This window comes from Drosophila sulfurigaster, unplaced genomic scaffold, assembly GCF_023558435.1.
Source record: "Drosophila sulfurigaster albostrigata strain 15112-1811.04 unplaced genomic scaffold, ASM2355843v2 ctg21_pilon, whole genome shotgun sequence".
Taxonomy (NCBI): domain Eukaryota; kingdom Metazoa; phylum Arthropoda; class Insecta; order Diptera; family Drosophilidae; genus Drosophila; species Drosophila sulfurigaster.
In genome coordinates, this window is record NW_026909710.1 from 662,305 (window position 1) to 683,769 (window position 21,465).

The window sequence follows — 21,465 nt, forward strand, 5'->3', positions numbered from 1 at the left end:
CAAAGAAATGTTATATAGAATAAATGAAGATTTGATAAAAGTTGCTCAGAAAATTAATTCGTAATAAATAAGAGAAAAAAAGAAAAATAATGAAAACGAAAAGAATGAATTATAGCCGTTGCAAACAAAACAAAATTCAAAAATAAATAAGTTATGCAATTATTATCTTTACAAAAAAATTATTATGCAAAAACAAATAAGCAGAACAAATACGGCACAAATATTTAAAGAACATTTTTTTTTAATACAAACAAAAATATATAAAAATAATTAGATTTCTTTATATTTCTACGTTATTTTTGGGTCCTTTGAATAGTACCATTCTTTTTTTTATGGTTTTAATTTTATTAATTTTTTATTTATATACATCTTTCGTTGGTTAGTAAATTTTGGTTTTTCGTCTGTTGATAATTTTCGATTAAGATCGACTCTGCGAACATTTATTAGCTCTATAGTTTGTTTCTTTCTCTTTGAAAAATGAGTGTTGCTCGATCGCCGAACAAGGGAGCAATGGGCTTGCCTATCGCTTCATGTCCTTTATGCAAGAAGGAAATTAAGTCTCTTGCAGAGGCGTATAGAACCGCATGCAACCACGAGTTCCACAAAAAGTGCATAGAATTGCATTTTAAAACGAAGGACAAATGCCCAGTTTGTCAAGTGCTATTCAGGCCAGTTGAGCCATCGAATACTCAAGGGTTGCAAACTCGCTCACAGTCTAAAAGCCGTCAGGCGGAAGAGCGGAGTAGCGATTCAGTGACGCATGACGTTGCTAGCACATCGCAAGGGAGATCGAACATACGCGTAAGTGATTCAGAGATTCCTGAATCCGTGAATGCTCTTTCCTTGCTCGCTATGGAGAGCAGATTGCTCACTACTCTCCGAGAGGATGGCCGAACTAATTCAGAGTTCGGTCGTAGATAGTGTGCAAAGGTTGATAGCGACTCCAGCAATTAGCGATGCTAGATCCAGCACACCTCCAACAGGGCAGAGAATGGAAAGTAGGCCTGGATATGTCAGAGATCAAGACTTCAATGCTGACCCTGCAAGGATCAATTCTGGCACTCCAATGTCGCAGGTATCCGACCTATTAAGTAGGCCAGACAAGGTAGTGCAAGTATTAAATGGTTGGAAAATGAAATTCTCTGGAACAGGAGTATCCGTTGACAATTTTATATATAGAGCAGAGGCACTCACACATCAGACCTTAGGCGGGAATTTTGTTGTTCTATGTAAGCATGCTAGCGTACTCTTCGAAGGCAAGGCCCTCGAATTCTATTGGCGTTACCACAAAAGCGTCTATGATGTGAATTGGGAAGAATTGTGCGCAGCCTTGCGATCACAGTTCAAAATCGCACGAGACGATTGTGACATAGAGGAGCTTATTAGAAACAGAAAACAGAAACCGAATGAATCGTTTGACAGTTTTTACGAAGGCTTATCTGTGTTAATAGATCAGTTAGAAGTGCCGTGGTCTACTCTGAAGGTCGTTCGCGTCCTTAAAAACAATTTAAGGCCTGAAATACGGCATGAGCTGTTAAATGTAGACGTAAAAACTGTGTCAGATCTGAGGGAGATATGCCGTCGACGCGAAACCTTTTTGGACGATGTCCAAAAGTCTCACGGCTACGTAAAAAGGACACCATTTAGACGTGAAGTCGCAGAGTTTGTAGATTGTCAAACTCAGAGTATTGAGTCAGAATGCGAAAGCGAGTTAGACATAGAAGTTCTATCCTTGGTATGTTGGAATTGCCGTAAGGAAGGACACCGATACCAGGATAGCGTATCAGACCGAAGAGTCTTTTGTTATGGCTGTGGAGCAGCTAACACGTACAAGCCGAGTTGTGGCAAGTGCTCAAAAAACTCCAAGCCCGGCACATCGAAGTCAGCGTACGAACCGAAGACTTCGAGTGCCTCACGAAGCCAAGCGACAATGACAGACGAGTGTCGGAAGTCCCACAACTTCCACCATACACTTTACCAAATGTGAAAATTTTACCGGACTTACAGAACGATGTCAGTTTATTACTACATCAGAAAATACCAATATTGAAAGAGAAAACCGTTCTTACAAATGATTTTTCACCTGATTTTACGAAATCCAAAACTCGAAGCACAAAGCGCATTAAATCGTTTTGGCAGCAGGTCAAAAAGTGTGTGCTTGGGTTGGAACACATAGGCACACTCTCACCTGGATCTAGTGATCCTCGACCATTTTTGTCCGTTCGAATTCTCAATCGCACTGTGTACGGTCTGCTGGATTCAGGGGCTTCAATAAGTTGTTGCGGAGGAGAGCTAGCAAAAGAAATTATTGAGAATAAAATCGCATTTAAAGAAATTAAGAAAAGCGCAACCACTGCCGATGGAAGTCTTCAGCAAGTTGTAGGGCGGATGAAAGTTAAGGTAGAGTACGCTAACCTTGAAAAACTCTTAGAAGTTTATATTGTTCCATCCCTGAAACAAGACCTGTATTTGGGTATTGATTTCTGGAAGCTTTACGATCTTCTTCCGAAAAATCTAGAAGTAGACAGTGTCGAAGATTTTAACACCAAAGTCGAAGATGAGGACCAACATGAATTATCGAGCAGTGACAGGGCCAAGCTAGCTCTTGTGATAGAGTGTTTTCCGTCATTTGCTCGAAAGGGATTAGGGAAGACGAATTTAATTTCGCATTCTATAGAAGTGGGCGGCGCTAAGCCTATTAAGCAGCGACATTTCCCAGTCTCGCCTGCTGTAGAAAAGGCGATGTATGCGGAAATAGACAGGATGCTGGAACTGGGAGTGATAGAAGAGTCAGAAAGCGCCTGGTCTTCTCCAATCGTTATGGTAACAAAACCAGGCAAAGTGCGAATCTGTTTAGATTGCCGTAAAGTTAACAGCTTCACGGAGAAGGATGCGTATCCACTTCCTCAGATTAACGGCATTTTGAGTAGACTCCTAAAGCTGAGTTCATCACCAGCTTAGATTTAAAAGATGCGTATTGGCAAGTGCCTCTCGATGTTCAAGCCCGAGATAAAACGGCTTTCACTGTCCCTGGTGGGCCGTTATATCAATTTAAAGTTATGCCTTTTGGATTGTGTAACGCGACTAGCACTATGTCGAGATTGATGGACAAGGTAGTACCGGCCCATCTTAGAAATGAAGTATTTGTATATTTAGACGATTTGCTTATAGTCTCATCTAGCTTCAATGGCCATTTGGAGGTGTTGAGAGAGATAGCTCTCCACATTGAGCGTGCAGGTCTGACAATCAACATTGGCAAAAGTCATTTCTGCATGCGGCGTGTGCGCTATTTGGGCCACATAATCGGAGACGGTGGAATTAAGACTGACCCAGAGAAAGTCAGAGCAATAAAAGATTTTCCACTTCCGAAAACATTACGAGGTTTGCGTAGTTTCATGGGTTTGTGCGGTTGGTATCGCAAATTCGTTCCGAATTTTGCCTCGTTAGCTTCACCTTTAACCGATTTAATGACCACTAAACGAAGATTTAGTATGACACCGGAAGCTTGCACAGCATTCGACGTGTTGAAATCACGCCTTAGTGAAGCTCCCGTGCTATGCAGCCCTGATTTTACTAAGGCATTCGCAATACATTGCGACGCTAGTAAATCTGGCGTTGGGGCAGTATTAGTTCAATTGAATGAGAACGGAGATGAACGTCCAGTGGCTTTCATTTCGAAAAAACTCAACAAAGCTCAACGCAATTACACTGTCACCGAGCAAGAATGTTTAGCAGCGATTGTAGCACTGAAGAATTTTCGTGCTTACGTGGAAGGTCATGAGTTCACCATTGTGACTGATCATGCTTCATTAAAATGGCTGATGTCCAACCATGATTTAAATTCACGTCTAGCTCGTTGGGCATTATCGTTACAAAGGTATCGTTTTAAAATAGAACATCGGAAAGGCTCTATGAATGTGATACCAGATTCTCTGTCGAGAGTGAATGAAGATGGCGTGGCTGCCATAGACTTACGACAGGGTTTAATTGTGGATTTAGACTCGCCACATTTCAAGTCTCAAGAGTACTTGGAGTTGCTCGATAGCGTAAAAGCTAATAGTACAAATTTTCCGGATTTAAAAGTTGATAGTGGCTACGTGTATCGTAAGGCTGAGCATTTGACAGGAGAGCAGATACACGACGAGTATGCCTGGAAACTCTGGATACCAAAAGAATTGGTCCCTGAAATTCTTTTCCAGTCGCATGACAGTCCTTTGGGCTCACATGGTGGTATCCACAAAACCATCGAAAGAGTGAGGAGATATTATTTCTGGCCTGGTCTCGTTTCTGATGTTAAAGCTTACATCAACGCTTGTGAAGTTTGTAAAACTACGAAAGCACCAAATCATGCTCCTGAAAGTCAGCGGTTTTTCCAACGCCTTTTATAGACTTTCTTGGACCGTATCCCCGATCAAGGAGTGGAAATATTGGAATATTTATAGTACTCGACCATTTCTCAAAATATGTTTTCCTTAAGCCAGTAAAAAATATAAACGCGGCTCTTGTAATTAAATATCTAGAAGGAGAACTATTCATGATTTTCGGCGTTCCAGAAACTATTGTCTCTGACAATGGATCGCAGTTTCGCTCTGAGGCGTTTCAAAAGCTCTTGAAACAGTATGGAGTAAATCAAATATTCACCCCTGTTCATTCCCTCAAGCGAATGCATCCGAACGAGTTAATCGCTCGGTAATTTCGGGAATAAGAGCTTACTTGCGTCCAGATCAGAAGGATTGGGACGAAAGCTTAAGCAAAATATGTTGTGCTTTGAGATCGTCCGTGCATTCAAGCATCGGTACTTCTCCATATTACATGGCTTTCGGCCAGCACATGATTACGTCTGGGTCAACATATGCATTACTTAGAAAGCTAAACATGCTGGATGATCGATCATTAGTATTTAATCGACAGGATTCTTTTGATTTGATCCGTAAGAATGCATGTAAGCTGATGCAACTGAAGCATGATGTGAACGAGAAACGTTACAATTTGCGGTCAAGAATTATAACTTTCGCGCCAGGACAAGAAGTGTTCCGTCGAAATTTCAAGCAAAGTTGCTTCCAGACTGGCTATAATGCAAAGTTTGGTCCTGCATTTGTAAAGTCGTGAGTTCGTAGAAAACTCGGCAACTCAAATTACGAGCTCGAGGATTTGCAAGGCCGTTTGCTAGGCAATTATCATGTCAAGGACATTCGACAGTGATGTTGCTTCCGGCGGTATCAGTCTAGGGTATCTATTGGAAATACCCTAGTCTGATTGTAGCAGGGGTTTTGTAACGGCGCCTACAGCAACAGGCATTGAATTCGGCCTAAAAGTTTGCTAGGTCTAAGCCAAGTTTAATATTGTTTCAGGTAGCACCTAAAAGTATGCAAGTTTTGTGCCACCTTATGTTTTGTTTTACGCAGGGCTTAAAAGCATGCTACCTTTAAGCCATAATATGTTATATAATAGGTTATATTCTGCTCCTAAAAGTATGCACTTTCAGTCTAACAAATTAGCTTAAGCTGCTGTAAAGCTGAGCTTAAAGTAGCTCTGTAAAACTAAGCTTAAGGTAGTGTTGTAAAACCGCTGATAAGCTGAGCTTGAAGTTGTGCATCGGTTGCACTGGAAAGCTCAGCTTTGACGTTTGCGCCTGCTGCACCAACTTGAGCGCGGCCAACTTATCTTAAGCCAGTTCCGGTTCTATCATTTTTGGGTGACCGGCTGCGTACACAGACGCATAGTTCTACGGATTTTGATCTGAAGGCATCCAGCTATTGTGGATATTTGTTCCACCTCAAATTTTGATAATTGGTAAGGGAAAAGTTTTATCATGTCGTATATGGATTTATGTTTAAAAGTAGTTGTGTTCGCAGGCTCGTTTTCTTCTTCTTGCTCCTTTTTGAAGCAGACTGCTTCAACGAAGTGCTTTCGCCTGCCGCTAATTGTCCAGTGGAGCGCCCTTGCAGCCTCCTTTTGCCCAGCGGAGCGTCCAGCAGGCTTCGTTTGCCAGCAGAGCGCCGAGTAGGCCATTTTCGCCCAGCGGAGCACCCGCGGCGGCATTCTCGGCCAGCGGAGCACCCTCACCGGCCCTTTCGGCCAGCGGAGCACCCGTGCAGGCCTTTTCGCCCAGAGAAGCACCCGCGCCGGCATTCTCGGCCAGCGGAGCACCCCTGCACTGGCCCTTTCGGCCAGCGGAGCACCCTCACAGGCTAACTCGGCCAGCGGAGCACCCTCACCGGCCCTTTCGGCCAGCGGAGCACCCGTGCAGGCCTTTTCGCCCAGAGAAGCACCCGCGCCGGCATTCTCGGCCAGCGGAGCACCCCTGCACTGGCCCTTTCGGCCAGCGGAGCACCCTCACCGGCCAACTCGGCCAGCGGAGCACCCCTTCGGGTCACTTCGTGGTCAGCTGAATGCCTCTACTGGTTACCGCCTGGCTAACGGAGCGCCTTTAGGCGCCATCTGTAACAATCAACAGCGAGCAACGACATAGTGAACTATTATATGAATCTCTAAAGATTCCAATTTCAAACTGTAATCATTTCAAAGTGCTGTGAAAACCAGACAATGATTTAAATTAAATCATGTCACTCTTACAATTCGAAACAAACAAAATCTAATTCACATGTTATAAAGAAAATGATCGAAAAAGTGTAGCGCTTGAAAAGAAAGATAGATTTCAAATAAAACAAAACGAAAAAAAATGAAAACCAAAGTGCTGTTCTATTGAACACAAATAATAAAAGTGCGCTACAAAACCAAAATTGTAAAATTGTATCTAGCATCCGAACACAAATTATAACAATAGCCACTAAAATCAAAGTGTAGTTCAATTAGAACAACTTAAAGCAAAGCGTTAACACCTATGTATGAAACAAATTACACATACGATCACAATTATTATAAATTAAGTCAAATTGTGAGAGTGCCTTTAGAGAGAAATGATCTCACAAAAAGAAAATATAAAAACAAAAGTACTAATAAATTGTAAAAGAAAAACAATGAAATGAAGTGTTCAGTGGTTCAAAGCGAATCGTAAATTAAAAAAAAAAAATTTAAAAGTCATGTGTAAAAATGAACACATATTAAAAAATAAAATTTGTTTGAATTAATTTATAATTGGTTATGAAAAGAATTAGTAACATTTAATTAAAAATGTGCGAATGTGCTTAATGTGTAGAGAAAAATATTCTATTATAAAAACCCATCGTCGTTTAGCCGTACCAGCACTTCGCCGGAGATCGATCACCGCCGCAGGAGTTCTGGGGGTAAGTTTGATAAACAATAATAAAAATGTACGCATGGTATAAATATCTATGTTCTCGCACATTTCGCACGTGAAGATTAACGCAACTAAATGAACCCAAAGAAATGTTATATAGAATAAATGAAGATTTGATAAAAGTTGCTCAGAAAATTAATTCGTAATAAATAAGAGAAAAAAAAAAAAATAATGAAAACGAAAGAATGAATTATAGCCGTTGCAAACAAAACAAAATTCAAAAATAAATAAGTTATGCAATTATTATCTTTACAAAAAAATTATTATGCAAAAACAAATAAGAAGAAAAAAATACGGCACAAATATTTAAAGAACATTTTTTTTAATACAAACAAAAATATATAAAAATAATTAGATTTAGAATTTATATTAAATTATTATATTACATTATTATATTATTATTATTATTGTCAACATTGCTTTATACTTGAATGTTTTATCTCTTTTATATTCGTTTCCTTAATTAAAACAATTTAATCATGAAATAATTACTCTTTTGTTTAGCCAAACCGGGCCGTAGGCTCCACCGTCGTAGGGCACATAAGGGATCACCAGAGCCATGCTCTGAGGCAGTGATCTTAGGTTGGGTGGGGATCCTTGTCACGCAACACCAGTGACAAGATGTTAGCTTGAATCTCGTACTCTATCTTCTTCTCTCTCTCTCCTCTCTCTCGTTTTTTATACCCGCTACCCATAGGGTAGAAGGGTATTATAACTTTGTGCCGGCAGGAAATGTATGTAACAGGTAGAACGAGGCATCTCCGACCCTATAAAGTATATATATTCTTGATCAGCGTCAACAGCTGAGACGATATAGCCATGTCCGTCTGTCCGTCTGTGTGTCTGTCCGTCTGTGTGTCTGTCCGTCTGTCCGTATGAACACCTAGATCTCAGAGACTATAAGAGATAGAGCTAAAATTTTTTTCGACAGCATTTGTTATGTTTGCACGCAGATCAAGTTTGTTTCAAATTTTGACACGCCCCTTCCGCCCCTGCAATTCAAAAAATCGAATAACAAGCGTCATTTTAAAGCTAGAGTTACGAGTTTTGGTATAATAATAATAACTATAGTAGTTATGATTCCTGAAAATTTGGTTGCGATCAGATAAAAATTGTCGAAGTTATTAAAGAAATGCTTTTGTATGGGCAAAAACGCGGTACTATATCGATATACCAAATATACCATTTGGTATATTTTTAGTATTTTGCAGTATATTCGGTATATTTTGAGAAAAATACCGCAAAATACATTTCTTTTATTCAAAATGGGTAGCGGGTATCTCACAGTCGAGTACACTCGACTGTAGCTTTCTTACTTGTTTTTGTTCTCTTTCACCCTCTGCAGAGGCAAACGATAGCAGCTTTAGTTTTTTATTTCTCTTCCGGTTAGTGTTCTAGCTTTTCTTTATGTCGCAGCACGCTCAATTCTAATCTTTTTAATAATAGTGCGCAGCGAAAAGGATAGATTTGTGGAAGCAAGACCACCACCCCCAAAGCCGACGAGGTAGAGCCGGATACTAAAGCGTGCCCCGCACCCACAGATCGTCCGTCCGTCCTTGCGGCGTGTATCGTTGCACGTTACAGATAACACGAAGCAATATTTTGCTTTTATCCAAAATGGGTAGCTAGTATCTCACAGTCACACTCCTCTGTAGCTTTCTTACATGTTTTTATATCATTTAACCCCCTAGTGCCCAAATTTTCTTTTCAAAGAATAAAATTATTTTTTGATTCCGTATGTGTCAGAAGTGAATATTTGTCCTAGAAAAACTTTTTATTTTTGCACGCATCGAGTTTTATAGGACTATATGCTTCGATCGCGTAAAGGGCGGCTTTGGGAAGGTAAGCCATCAAAATATTACATAATCAATTTAAAGAAATACAAAGAAATGCACCATATACAAATAAAATAACATTTAAAACTATAGTTACTGAAATGTAGTACAAAGCATTAAATATTTGCGATTACAGTTCATTTTCTTATTTGTAATGAAAATCGTATAAAACGCATAGTTTTCTATTACACTTGCTGCAGACAAATTGAGTTTCCGAAGTATAACCAGGAAGCTTGCAAGTTTTTTGTTAGCGCGTGTACGTTATGATACCTTAAATCATTGAAAAATGATTTAAGGTATCATAACGTACATAACGTATCATTTTTCAATGATTTAAGGTATCATAACGTACATCATTGAAAAATGATTTAAGGTATCATAACGTACATCATTACAACTTACTATACTTCGTATTTTTCAAAGCGATTTTCATTGAATTCTGAATTGTTCCAAACGCGTACTCCCCAATATGTATCATATAAACATTAGCGAAAAACTGACATAGCAAAGAAGATGTCTCCTTTCACAATTAATGAATTTAAATCACGCTTGTTTTATTTTTAGATATGGGTAATTCTCTGGTAAATGTCGCGTGCGACCACCTTTACAGTTAAAAAACAAACTAAAACACTTTTAAAAATAAGTGAAGGTTATTCTTAAAGCTTTGGATTTGCACTATTTTTAGAGCTAAGATTGATTTTATAAACTTGTTCTGTTTTACGATAAAATATATAAATTCGTTCATTTTTGGTTTTGCGTACGAATTTGTCAATTTTTGCAATTATCAGAACAGAAAACAAAACAGAAAGAAAAATTCCAAAACCATTCTTAGCTCTAATTAAAGTACTAATCTAGAGCTATAAGAGTAACCTTTTCTTATTTTTAAAATTGTTTCAGGTTATGATTTTTTTGTTCACTGAAAAGATGGTCGTATGCGACATCCGTCAGAGAATTACCCATATATAATTTCGGTTTATTAGCAGAAAATTTGCACAGAGATTGGAGGTAGGTTGGACCGCTTGTATCGAGTAGGAGATCGAAACTAATTGCCCGCATTTTCGCTAGCGCCGAGCCCTTTACAAAGCTCGGATTTGCGTTGGAGAATTACAGGAGAATTGTACTCAGTGTTGCACTCTCCGTGAAAAATAAACGAAATGCATTATTAATAATAATTTGTCCATAGACCCTTATTTTCTATGATATTTTTTATACGTTCTGGCAAGCTCGCAACTAGATTTTGAACAATTCCTTTCGGAATATTATTCAACTCCAGTTCAACACGCCTTCAAATATTATTTAGGTTGGATGGGGCTGATTGATCGACCATAGGTTTTCAATTGGATTGAGGTCGGGCCACTCCATCATCTGCGCTGGCCACTCCATCATCTTAAAATTTTGGTTTCCCAGCCAGCTTTTACAATTTTAGCAATGTGCTTAGGATCCCCATCTTGCTGAAAAGTGATTTCATGCTCTGGATACGCACACTGGTAAATGAAATTGGAAAGCTTGGCTTGCAAAATACTTAAATAATCTTCGTTACGCATAATCCCGTCAACTTTGTGCAACGGTCCAACGTTTCAAAACGTGAAGCACCCCCAAGCCATTATGTTGTGTCCTCTATGTTTTACTGTTTGCTGCACGTGATGCCTTTGAAGCTTGTCACCGGGTCTACGCCAACAGTACTGTTTTCCATCCGATTGAAAACGGTTGAGCTTGATTCGTCCGACCAGATAACACGTTTCCAGTCTTCAACTGTCCAGTTTCTGTGTGCCTTTGAGAATTTTAGTCGCGCCTTAACATTTTTCTCGGATAAAACTGGTTTGTTTTTTTCACATCTGCGATGTAACCAATCCTACCCAGCGCTCTTCTAGCGAAAGCGAAAGGGAAGGAGAGGAAGGTAGGTTAACAAATAATATGGAGCCTCTTCTGCAGCACTGATGTTGTAGTATGCAGACGCCCACCCTACCGTCATCCTGCATTCGAAATGATAAAAAAGAATAAATGTTGGCAGGATCCCTAAAGAAAGTGGATCAGGTAACCTACTCCTGCTTGGTGATGCACGGATCCAAATAAAAATAGAAAATTAAGTGAACATATTTAATTTATTACTGTATAATATAAATAACTCGAATCCTAACACCATGGTAAACGAAGTAGCTCACAAAAAAAAAACAAGTACGAAAGTTACAGTCGCGTGTGCTCGACTGTGAAATACCCAGCATCAATTTTTAATAAAAGCGAAATATTGCGGTATTATTTTCAAAATATACCGAAAATGCTAAAAATATACCAAGTGGTATGTTTGGTATATCGATATAGTACACCATTCAAAATATACCATAGACGGCAACTAAGAGCCCTACTAAGTAGACGTTTTTGCCCATACAAAAGTATTTCTTTAATAACTTTCACAATGTTTATCTTATCGCAACCAAATTTTCAGGAATACTAACTACTATTCTTATTATTGTATATTCCAGCTCTAGTTTTAAAATTACGCTTGTTATTCCATTTTTTGATTTGCTTTGAAACAAACTTGTCTTGCGTGCAAGTATAACAAATGCTGTCGTACAAAAATTATAGCTCTATCTCTTATAGTCTCTGAGATCCAATTTTTCATACGGACAGACAAACAGACGGACAGACGGACATGGCTAGATCGACTCGGCTGTTGATCCTGATCAAGAATATATATACTTTATAGGGTCGGAGATGCCTCCTTCTACATGTTGCATACATTTCCTGCCGGCACAAAGGTATAATACCCTTCTACCCAGCCACGATGGTCAATGGTCAGATGGACCATAAGCAAGTGTGAAGCTCTAGCTCATATAGCTCTATAGCTCTATAGCTCTCTAGCTCATATATTATCAGTTAATAAGAGTGACACAGACTCCTAAGCAGAAAGATCTTTCTGTGTGTTAGTAACTGTATGTGGTTAAGCTGTGGGGAATAATAATAATTGAGCTATTGCGCATGATTAAAAGCTGATTGCTATGACGTGCTAGTGAAGACCAAAACAAACATGCATTTCTGCTTTTAAGGGCAATCCCATCCAGTAATTGGAAGATTGGGATGGGATGGCTTTCATTCGTACAGAGTAAAGTTTCTGATTGCGGTCAACTTGGTGGCCGCCAGTGCGATCTCTGTCTACGAATGATTGCAAGTTGACACACAGCTTCCTCGTGGCACCTCCTGGGTAGCTATCTTAGCATCCGCTAGATAGCGAGCTAATGTGTGCAGCGAGTCATCCGGACGGTAAATGGTTGAGCGCAGGGTTTGGAACCCGCCTCAGAAAAAGAAGCCCAAGGAAAACCAAAGCGAAAGCCTCGGAAAGGATCCCCCTTATGTTGACGACCACCGCAAAATGAAAAGGACTACGATTTAAGGATATGCACCTGGAATGTCCGAACCCTTAATTGGGAAGGTGCCTCTATCCAACTGGCGGATGCCCTCGAGAAATTTAAGGCTGACATTACCGCCATCCAGGAAATGAGATGGACAGGACAAGGTTGTTCCAAGCGAGCAAACTGTGATATTTATTACAGCTGCCATGCGGGAGGCGCGAATTTGGATGCGGATTTGTAGTAAGCCGGAGACTTCGCCACCACGTCTCCAATTTCACCCCAGTGAGTGAACGGCTGGCTACAATCCGCGTCAAAGCTAGATTTTTTAATCTTAGCATAATTTGCGCGCACGCCCCGACGGAGGAGAAGGATGATGCTGCTAAGGATGCATTCTACGCGAGACTCGAGGACACATACGACCGCTGCCCAAACCACGACGTGAAGATCATCCTCGGGGACTTCAACGCAAGGTTGGGCGCGAACGCATCTTTGACCGCACCGTCGGTAAATTCAGCCTCCACGAGACCACCTCGAACAACGGTTTCAGGCTGATTGACTTCGCCGCGGCGCGAAACATGGTAGTGAGTAGCACCAGATTTCGGCACCTCGACATCCACAAGGCCACATGGCTGTCCCCTGATCAGAAAACGCGCAACCAGATTGATCATGTTGTGATAGACGGAAGGCATGCCTCAAGCGTGATGGACGTGCGTACGTTCCGTGGAGTCAACATAGACTCGGACCACTATCTTGTCGCAGCCAAGATACGCATGCGGCTAAGCCGAGCGAAAAACGTACGCCCCATCACGCAACGAAAGCTTGACGTCACTAGGCTGCGATCACAACGGACAGCAACAGCCTACTCCACTCACCTCTCGGAACTGCTCCACCAACCAACCCCTCTTCCTGTTGACGCCGGCGGACTCTGGGCGCACATATCCCACTCCATGCGAGCTGCCGCTGAAACAGCCATTGGGTTCAAGCGCCCACCCACACGGAACCAATGGTATGACGAGGAGTGTCGCGTCGCAGCTGCGGCAAAAAACGCCGCCTACAGAAGAACGCTGCAGTCTGGCGCAACGCGAGCTACGTGTGAACGTTACAGGAGAAAAGGAAGGAAGAGAGGCGGCTTTTAGACGGAAAAACGGGAGAAAGAAAAGCGAGAGTGCGAGGAACTCGAGGTGTTGCAGGACAGAAATGATGCTCGAAAATTTTACCAACAAGTCAACCGTCTGACACATGGTTTCAAGACCGGAGCATCTAACTGTCGAGATGAAAACGGGATTCTGGTTACAGATACGCAGTGCACGCTGAGGTTATGGAGGGCGCATTTCTCCAAGCTGCTAGCAGGCGATGACGGCACCAATCCCGCCATTGGAGGAAGCAACCCGATACCACCAATCAACGACAATGTGGATATACCACTACCTAGCCATGACGAGGTCCGAGTTGCTATTATGCGACTCAAAACAACAAAGCAGCCGGTGCTGATGGACTGCCTGCAGAGTTGTTTAAGGCCGGCGGCGAAGAGCTGATAAGGTGCATGCATCAGCTCTTCTGCAGAATATGGCTAGAGGAAAGCATGCCCAACGATTGGAATCTCAGCGTCCTTTGTCCTGTGCTGAAGAAAGGCGACCCGACGATATGCACCAACTACCGGGGAATTAGCCTGATTGCCATCTCATATAAGGTCCTATCGAGCGTAATATGTGAACGACTGAAGCCGTATACCAGCACACTGATCGGACCTTATCAGTGCGGCTTCAGACCTGGCAAATCCACCATAGACCAGATCTTCACATTGCGCCAAATCCTGAGAAAACCCACGAAAATGGAATTGACACACATCATCTCTTTGTCGATTACAAAGCTGCATTCGATAGTCCGACACGAGAACGCCTATATGCCACCATGTCTGAGTTCGGTATTCCTGCAAAGCTGATACGTCTTTGCAGGATGACATTGAGCAGCACCATCAGCTCTGTCAAGGTAGGAACGAACCTCTCCGAACCTTTCAATACCGTTCGAGGTTTCAGACAAGGCGACCCCCTGTCGTGCAACCTCTTCAACTTTGTGATGGAAGGGGTCTTGCGGAAAGCCGGTGTGCATCGTGCTGGCACTATATTTTATAAAAGTGTCCAGCTCCTGCTTACGCGGATGATATTGACATCATTGGCCGCAGCAAGCGTGATGTCACTGCTGCATTTTCCGCTATCGAAAAGAGCCAGCAAAAGTGGGTTTGGCGGTAAACGAGGGCAAGACGAAGTATATGCTGTCGACAAGCAGGGAGGCGCGGCGACTAGACTCCCAGGTGGTAGCAGACAACTATATGTTCGAAGTGGTCAAGGAGTTCACATACCTTGGCACTGCCATCAACACCAAAAATGACGTCAGCCTGGAGATCAAGCGAAGAATCACACTTGCCAATAGGTGCTACTTTGGTCTGAGTGGGCAAATGTGCAATAGGGACCTCTCTCGCCGAACAAAATTAGCACTCTACAAGACACTCATACTACCCGTGCTCTTATATGGCGCAGAAGCATGGGTAGTGTCAATGACAGATGCAGCAGCGCTTGAGTGTTCGAGAGGAAAATTCTTCGCAAGATCTTCGGTCCCGTTCGGATTGGGGACGACTTTCGCATTCGGATGAACCACGAGCTGTACGAGTTGTACGACGACGTGGACGTGGTCCGGCGCATCACGATACAACGTCTGCGCTGGCTCGGACACGTTGTGCGTATGGATGAAGAATCTCCAGCTCAGAAGGTATTCGAAGCGAGAGTCGACTACGGGCGACGACGAAGGGGACGACCAAATCTTCGTTGGAAGGACCAAGTAGAGCAGGACCTTAATCTGCTGGGAATTTCCAATTGGAGGAGGCGCGCGAAGAGCAGAGGCGCCTGGAGGGAGACGCTGAGGTCGGCCAAAACCCGAAATGGGTTGTAGTGCCACCTAATAATAAAAAATAATAATAATAATTGGAAGATCGTTTTGCACTAATCACCTTGACGAGTTTTCTTCGAGTCGTTGAAATGATTAAAAAAGATTCGTTTTATGGGCAACTAGCATGATACAATTATAGAAGGTATACATATATACCATACATAAGTGCGAGTGAAACGACTGGGCCTAGTGAGTGCGCAAGAATCGACAGTAGAGATTTGTGATTAACCCTTAAATGATGCATAGGTTTTAATTGTTCCACTATATTAAAAAGAGTTGAAATGTTTTTATATTTTAATTTTTAATAGTTTGGAATTGGATAGTAATCGTTGTTTTGTTTTTTGAATACTTATTTTTGTTGAGGTACTTAATTTTAAAATATATACGGATCTTAAAGTAAAATTGTTTTATGGCTAAATTAATATTTATATCCCTAGCAGCTAATAACAATTGTTCCTTTATTTATTTTTTTAATTAAAATAATTTGAAACTATATTGGAGAAAATAATTTCCAGTTGTTTAATTTTGTTAATGAACTCTTTCGAGGGTTTTATAAGTCCTCCATGCGAAACTTCGTCTACATAAGTAAATTATGACTTCTCGGTAATCTCATTGGAAAGGCGCATTTTTTAATAACATAGCCTGCTATATACTCTATGGCATCCTCTATCAACTCATCTATCTCATCTATAGCAGCTGGTATGCGTTTATCAAAATCTTCAAATTCGTTCTGCACTGTGTCTGCACATTGATCCGATTGCGATTTTGGATTTGGATCTGTAAGTTCAACCACGTATCGGTGTTGTCTTCATCAACATTTTGATTATATGACAACATTTCAGTATTTTTGGCTAAATAAAAATAAAGATTATTAAATAAAAAAACTAAGGATAAGAAGTGAAGGTAATAAAAAGCGAATATAGATAAGAGCTACAAACAATCACGATACAAACTTTGCTGGAATATAGAGCTAAACATTTAAAGATTAGTATTATTGAATTATTTTATTTGTATTTTTATATTATTCAAACTTTGCTGAAACTTAGAGCTAAGCATTAAAAATTATTACTATTTAGTTAATTTAATTTTTTATTCTTTTATTTTATCATACCTGTTATATATTTTCTTAATCTATACTTAAATTGAGTGGTGTCGGGTGGTCATATTGTCCACCTTTCGAACGCATCGCACCAAAGAAATTCTCCTTGATATCTTGGTTTAGACAACTTGTTAAGATTACTTTTTATCTTAACAAGTAATATTTTTTTACAAATATCCATACAAGCCGTCAAGGGATGCATTATTATATAAAATGCCTTTTGGAAGGGCAGTTTATGGATTTTGCGATTATATTTGTGCGCATGAGATCTCTCATTCTAGCCAAAATTCCTCTTTGGATATCGATACCCTGTCAATATGGTTTAGTGATTTCAATTAAATTTGCCGTAGACAATTTCGAATTTCGAACCAGTCATTGAGGAGTTTGAAAAGATCAGCGGTTTCGCATGCATTATCTAAATCTTTACCCAACGCATAACATCTTCTAATAGCGGTGGCGGTTGTATTGGAAAATAGTTGTGTGGCGAATTTGACCTTTTGTTTCGCTAGTGATCCAACGTTAAGGTGGTTATCAGTGATCTTAAATAATATAGACACATCTTATTTTGAGCAGTGGCTAATTGTCTGCTGGACTGGACTGTACAACTTTATCAGGTGTGGTGTATCCGAGAAAACGAATATTTTAAATTTCCATCAGCTGGATGGCTAAACCACGTCTTTGCTACAAAAAAAAAGTTGAATTTCTCTTCTGTATTGCCAAGTTCTGTCCACAATCTTTGATTTCCGGATCCAGAATCACAAACAATAGCCACTACGGGATATCCTCGTTTGTAGAGTTTGGTTACAATTGAATGTAAAGTCTATACGTCCATTCGAGTATTAAAATCGAAAAATTCTGGCTGTTTCCACGATTTTTTAAGGCCTCGACTATGGCCAATTGCACATAGTTGCTGGGCTCATATATAACATCTGCTGTGCTGTCATATTCAAAAGCTTCAGCCACCTTCATTTCATCAAAGGACAAAACCCATAGCTTATCGACTTCTGACATTTCCTCATTTTCTATGAGGTCTATTACAACATCAAGGGGACCTGCATTAATTTGAACTTCTGCCAACTATCTGTACAATGTTGCCCGACTTGGCAAAGGGAATTCTTTTCTATAAAGATGATTGTACGCACGAGGTCCTGAGGCATGAAGACAAATTGCAGAAGACATGTCTGCTGGCTTAAATAAGGTCCTCTTTCCTCCATTCTTCAACATATTAATTTGTGTCTCGGTAAAAATTTTGCCAAGAGATTTTTCCAGTTCCTTATATTGTTCAAGTTGCTGGCGCAAACAATCAACATCCTTCTCCAATATACGAATCAATTTTCGCTGGTTCTCGTTCTCCAAAGCTAGTGCACGATCTATATCTTTGTCCCTATATTTTAAATAATTAAGTTTTAGCATATACTTATTTATTTTGACACAGTAAACTTACTCTGTTTGCAACCAGACTCCGAGTAGCCTAATTTTAACATTTTTGGGTTGGGCTCTGTCTCTTTGTGAGGGACAGCATCATTAATTAATCGTCTTTTGAAAATATTTCCTTTGTTTGGTGCCGACTTCCATTGCGAAGAATCAAAATGTGTTTCGCAAAGCTTGGAGTTTTCATCAAGTTCGCACCCAAGGTTTGCTCCCACAGTGTCCTCCTCTTCAAACATTTTGGTGCATTCATAAATTTTACACCGTGCACGTGCTTTCGGCATAAATTGCAATATGTCATTTTTACACAAGGGTTAATCTTAACAAAAAAATCGTCCGCGCACAACCTTTCACTTCAACAAGCCAAGCGCACTATACCGATACCGGACTGAAACCAAACGATAAGGCACACGACGAGACTACCTTGTGTTATTGTATCATGGTCTGCCTCATGATGAATTTTTAGCGCAATTAAATCTTATGCAAAACGACTTTGCCATGTATGCCGTAAACACGTGAATGGTGTAAAATTTATAAACGCACCAGCGTGTTTGGAAAAAACGCAGTTGTGGGAGGAATTGTTGAAGTGCAAACTAGGCGATTACTCCAAAATTTGCGAAACGCATTTTAGGGAGGGACAGTGGCAGTTGACCACAAAAAATGGACAACATTTAAAAAGGCGGTTAAGCGCCGATGCTGTTCCACAGAAAGAGCCTGAACTCAGCATAACAAAATTAGGCTATGCAGATTCGACCACTCAAACGGAGTAAGTTCAACGTTTTAAGTTAAAACATTTAGATATAATATATGTAATACAAAAATGTATTTTTATTAAAAGGACGACATAATAGAGTCAACAGTGCTCAAAGAAAATAAGAGACTTAAGCAAAGGAACCATGAAATGGAGAAGGAAATTCAGTCTTTGCGCCAGCAGCTGGAGGAATACAAGCAGTTGGATATGTCTCTCAGCAAAATTTTCACAGAGACCCAATTGAAAATATTAAAAACGGAGGAAAGCGATCGCAATTTAACGCTACAGACATTTCTGCTGCGATTTGTCTGCATACAGCGGGGCCTCGTGCGTATAACCATTTATACAAGAAAGGTTATCCTTTGCCGAGTCGAGCCATGCCATGACATTATAAGAAATATCCACAAAAGAGGTTATCCAGTAGTAGCCATTGTGTCTGATTTGGGACCTGGAAACCAAAAGTTATGGAGACGGCTGGGAAAGTGGAATTTGAATTTGTGGAATTTTCGGAAAGTGAGTTTGAAATAAATATTTAACACAAGTGCAAATTCAAAAAATTTTTGTTTTAGAAAAAACCTGGTTTAGCTGATAATCAGTTGAAAATACATGTATTTTCGGATACACCACACTTAATAAAGTTGGTTCGTAACCAATACATCGACACCGGATTGGCCATCAACGGAAAACAAATAACAAAGAGGACAGTTCAACAGGCACTTAGTTACAGCTCTAAGTCTGATGTGTCCATCTTATTTAAGAACAAAAGTGAAGTTCGCAACACGACAGCGAGTTCCATTAGGAGATGCTACGAGTTGGGCTACGAAGTAGAGAACGCATGTGATACCGCAGATTTCTTTAAAGTTATGAACGATTGGTTTGACATCTTCAACTCTAAACCATTTACATCAAACACCATCGAAACGACTCAGCCATATAGGAAGCATATCCAGATGCAAAGAGCGGTTTTGGCGGAAATTAACAATATTATGTGCAACGATATTGTTGGCAAAGGACACATGCTGCCATTTCAAAAGGAATTGTGGTCAATAATGCTTCGCTGGATGGTCTATTTTCATATTTGACCAACAAATATGTTTTGAAATATATCTTAACAAGTCGTCTTAGCCAAGACATTTTAGAGAACTTCTTTGGAGCTATGCAAGCAAGAGGTGGTCAGTTTGACCATCCAACCGCTCTTCAATTTAAGTATAGATTAAGAAAATATATAATATGTATGACACCAAAAAAAGAACAAATAATAATAAGAAATACTAATCCAAAGTTTAGCTCGTGATTGTCTTAGGTTTGTCTTGTCTATTGTGTTTTATGTTTTACTTTATTAAGCAGCCATACAATAAAAAAAAGTAGTCAAAAATGTTTTTTTTTTTTTGTATGGCTGCTTTATTATTATTTACTAATATTTTTATTTCTTAATTAGCCAAGAACACTTAATTGTTGTCTTGAAATGGAAATGGAAATTGGCTGAACATTGATTTTTAAAAAAAAAGTGACGATGACAAAGAAAATGGCCTGAAGATTTTGTTGTAGATATTTATACCCGAAAATAAGATCAAAACTTAGACAAGCTCACGGAGGATGCGATGGAGTATATTGCGGGCTACATAATAAAGAAATTGAATATTTCTGATGAGTTGGGCGGAAATGAAACTGATACGTATGTGGATGAAGTTTCTCACTGATGGCTCAAAAAAATCTGCCCAATTTACTCTAAAACTAATAGAGTTAGAAAATATATTTTTAAGTCATGTTAATGAACAATTTTCATTTACAAAAAATGTCAAGGAGACATTAATAGAAGCATCCAAAAATGTAAATATTAATTTAAACATAAAGGAATTTTATTTTAAAATTAGAATTTATTGTAGGATTAAGAACCTAAACAAAAGATTATTTGTCCAAAAACAAAAGCAAAGACTAATTTCAATTCAAAATTATTAAAAATTAAATTATAAAACAAATCGAAGTCTTTTTTATAACTGGCAATTTTAATCCCCTTGCATCGTCTAAGGGTTAATGCACAAGTTCATTGTCGTCTCGTTCACACTACCACGCCTCTTCACTCGCACTCATTGCTTACATAGACAGGGTACCAGCTTTTGCCGACGAGACTACCTTGTGTAATTGTATCATGGTCTGCCTTATGATACAATAATACAAGCAAATCCCGTCGGCAAAAGCTGCCCGTTAACAATACCATACATATGTAAGTGCGAGTGAGAAGACTCCGACTAGTGAGTGCGAAACAATCGACAGTAGTGCTTTTGATTACCCCTTAAATGGTGCATTATATTAAAAAGAGTTGAAGTGGTCATACCTTAAACTGGAGTGGTGTCGGGTGGTCATATTCTCCACCTTTCGAACGCATCGCACCAAAGAAATTCTCCCCGATATCTTAGTTTAGACGACTTGTTGAGTTATAAAGTATATCGTATTTTTCTGATTAATATCCATACAAGCCGTCTAGGCAGTTTATGGGTTTTGTCGATTATATTTGTGAGCATGAGCTCAGACATTCTAAGCAAAATTCCTCTTTGGATCTCGATATCTTGTCCATATGGTTTAGTGGTTTCAATTGAATTTGCGGTAGACAATTTCGTCGTCATCAAGAAGTTTGAAAAGATCAGCGGTTTCGCATGCGTTATCTATATTCTTACCCAACGCATAACAACATAATAGCGCTGACGGATCTATTAGAAAATAGTTGTGTGGCGAATTTGACCTATTGTTTCGCGAGTGATCCAACGTTAAGGTGATTATCAGTGATCTTAAATAATATAGAT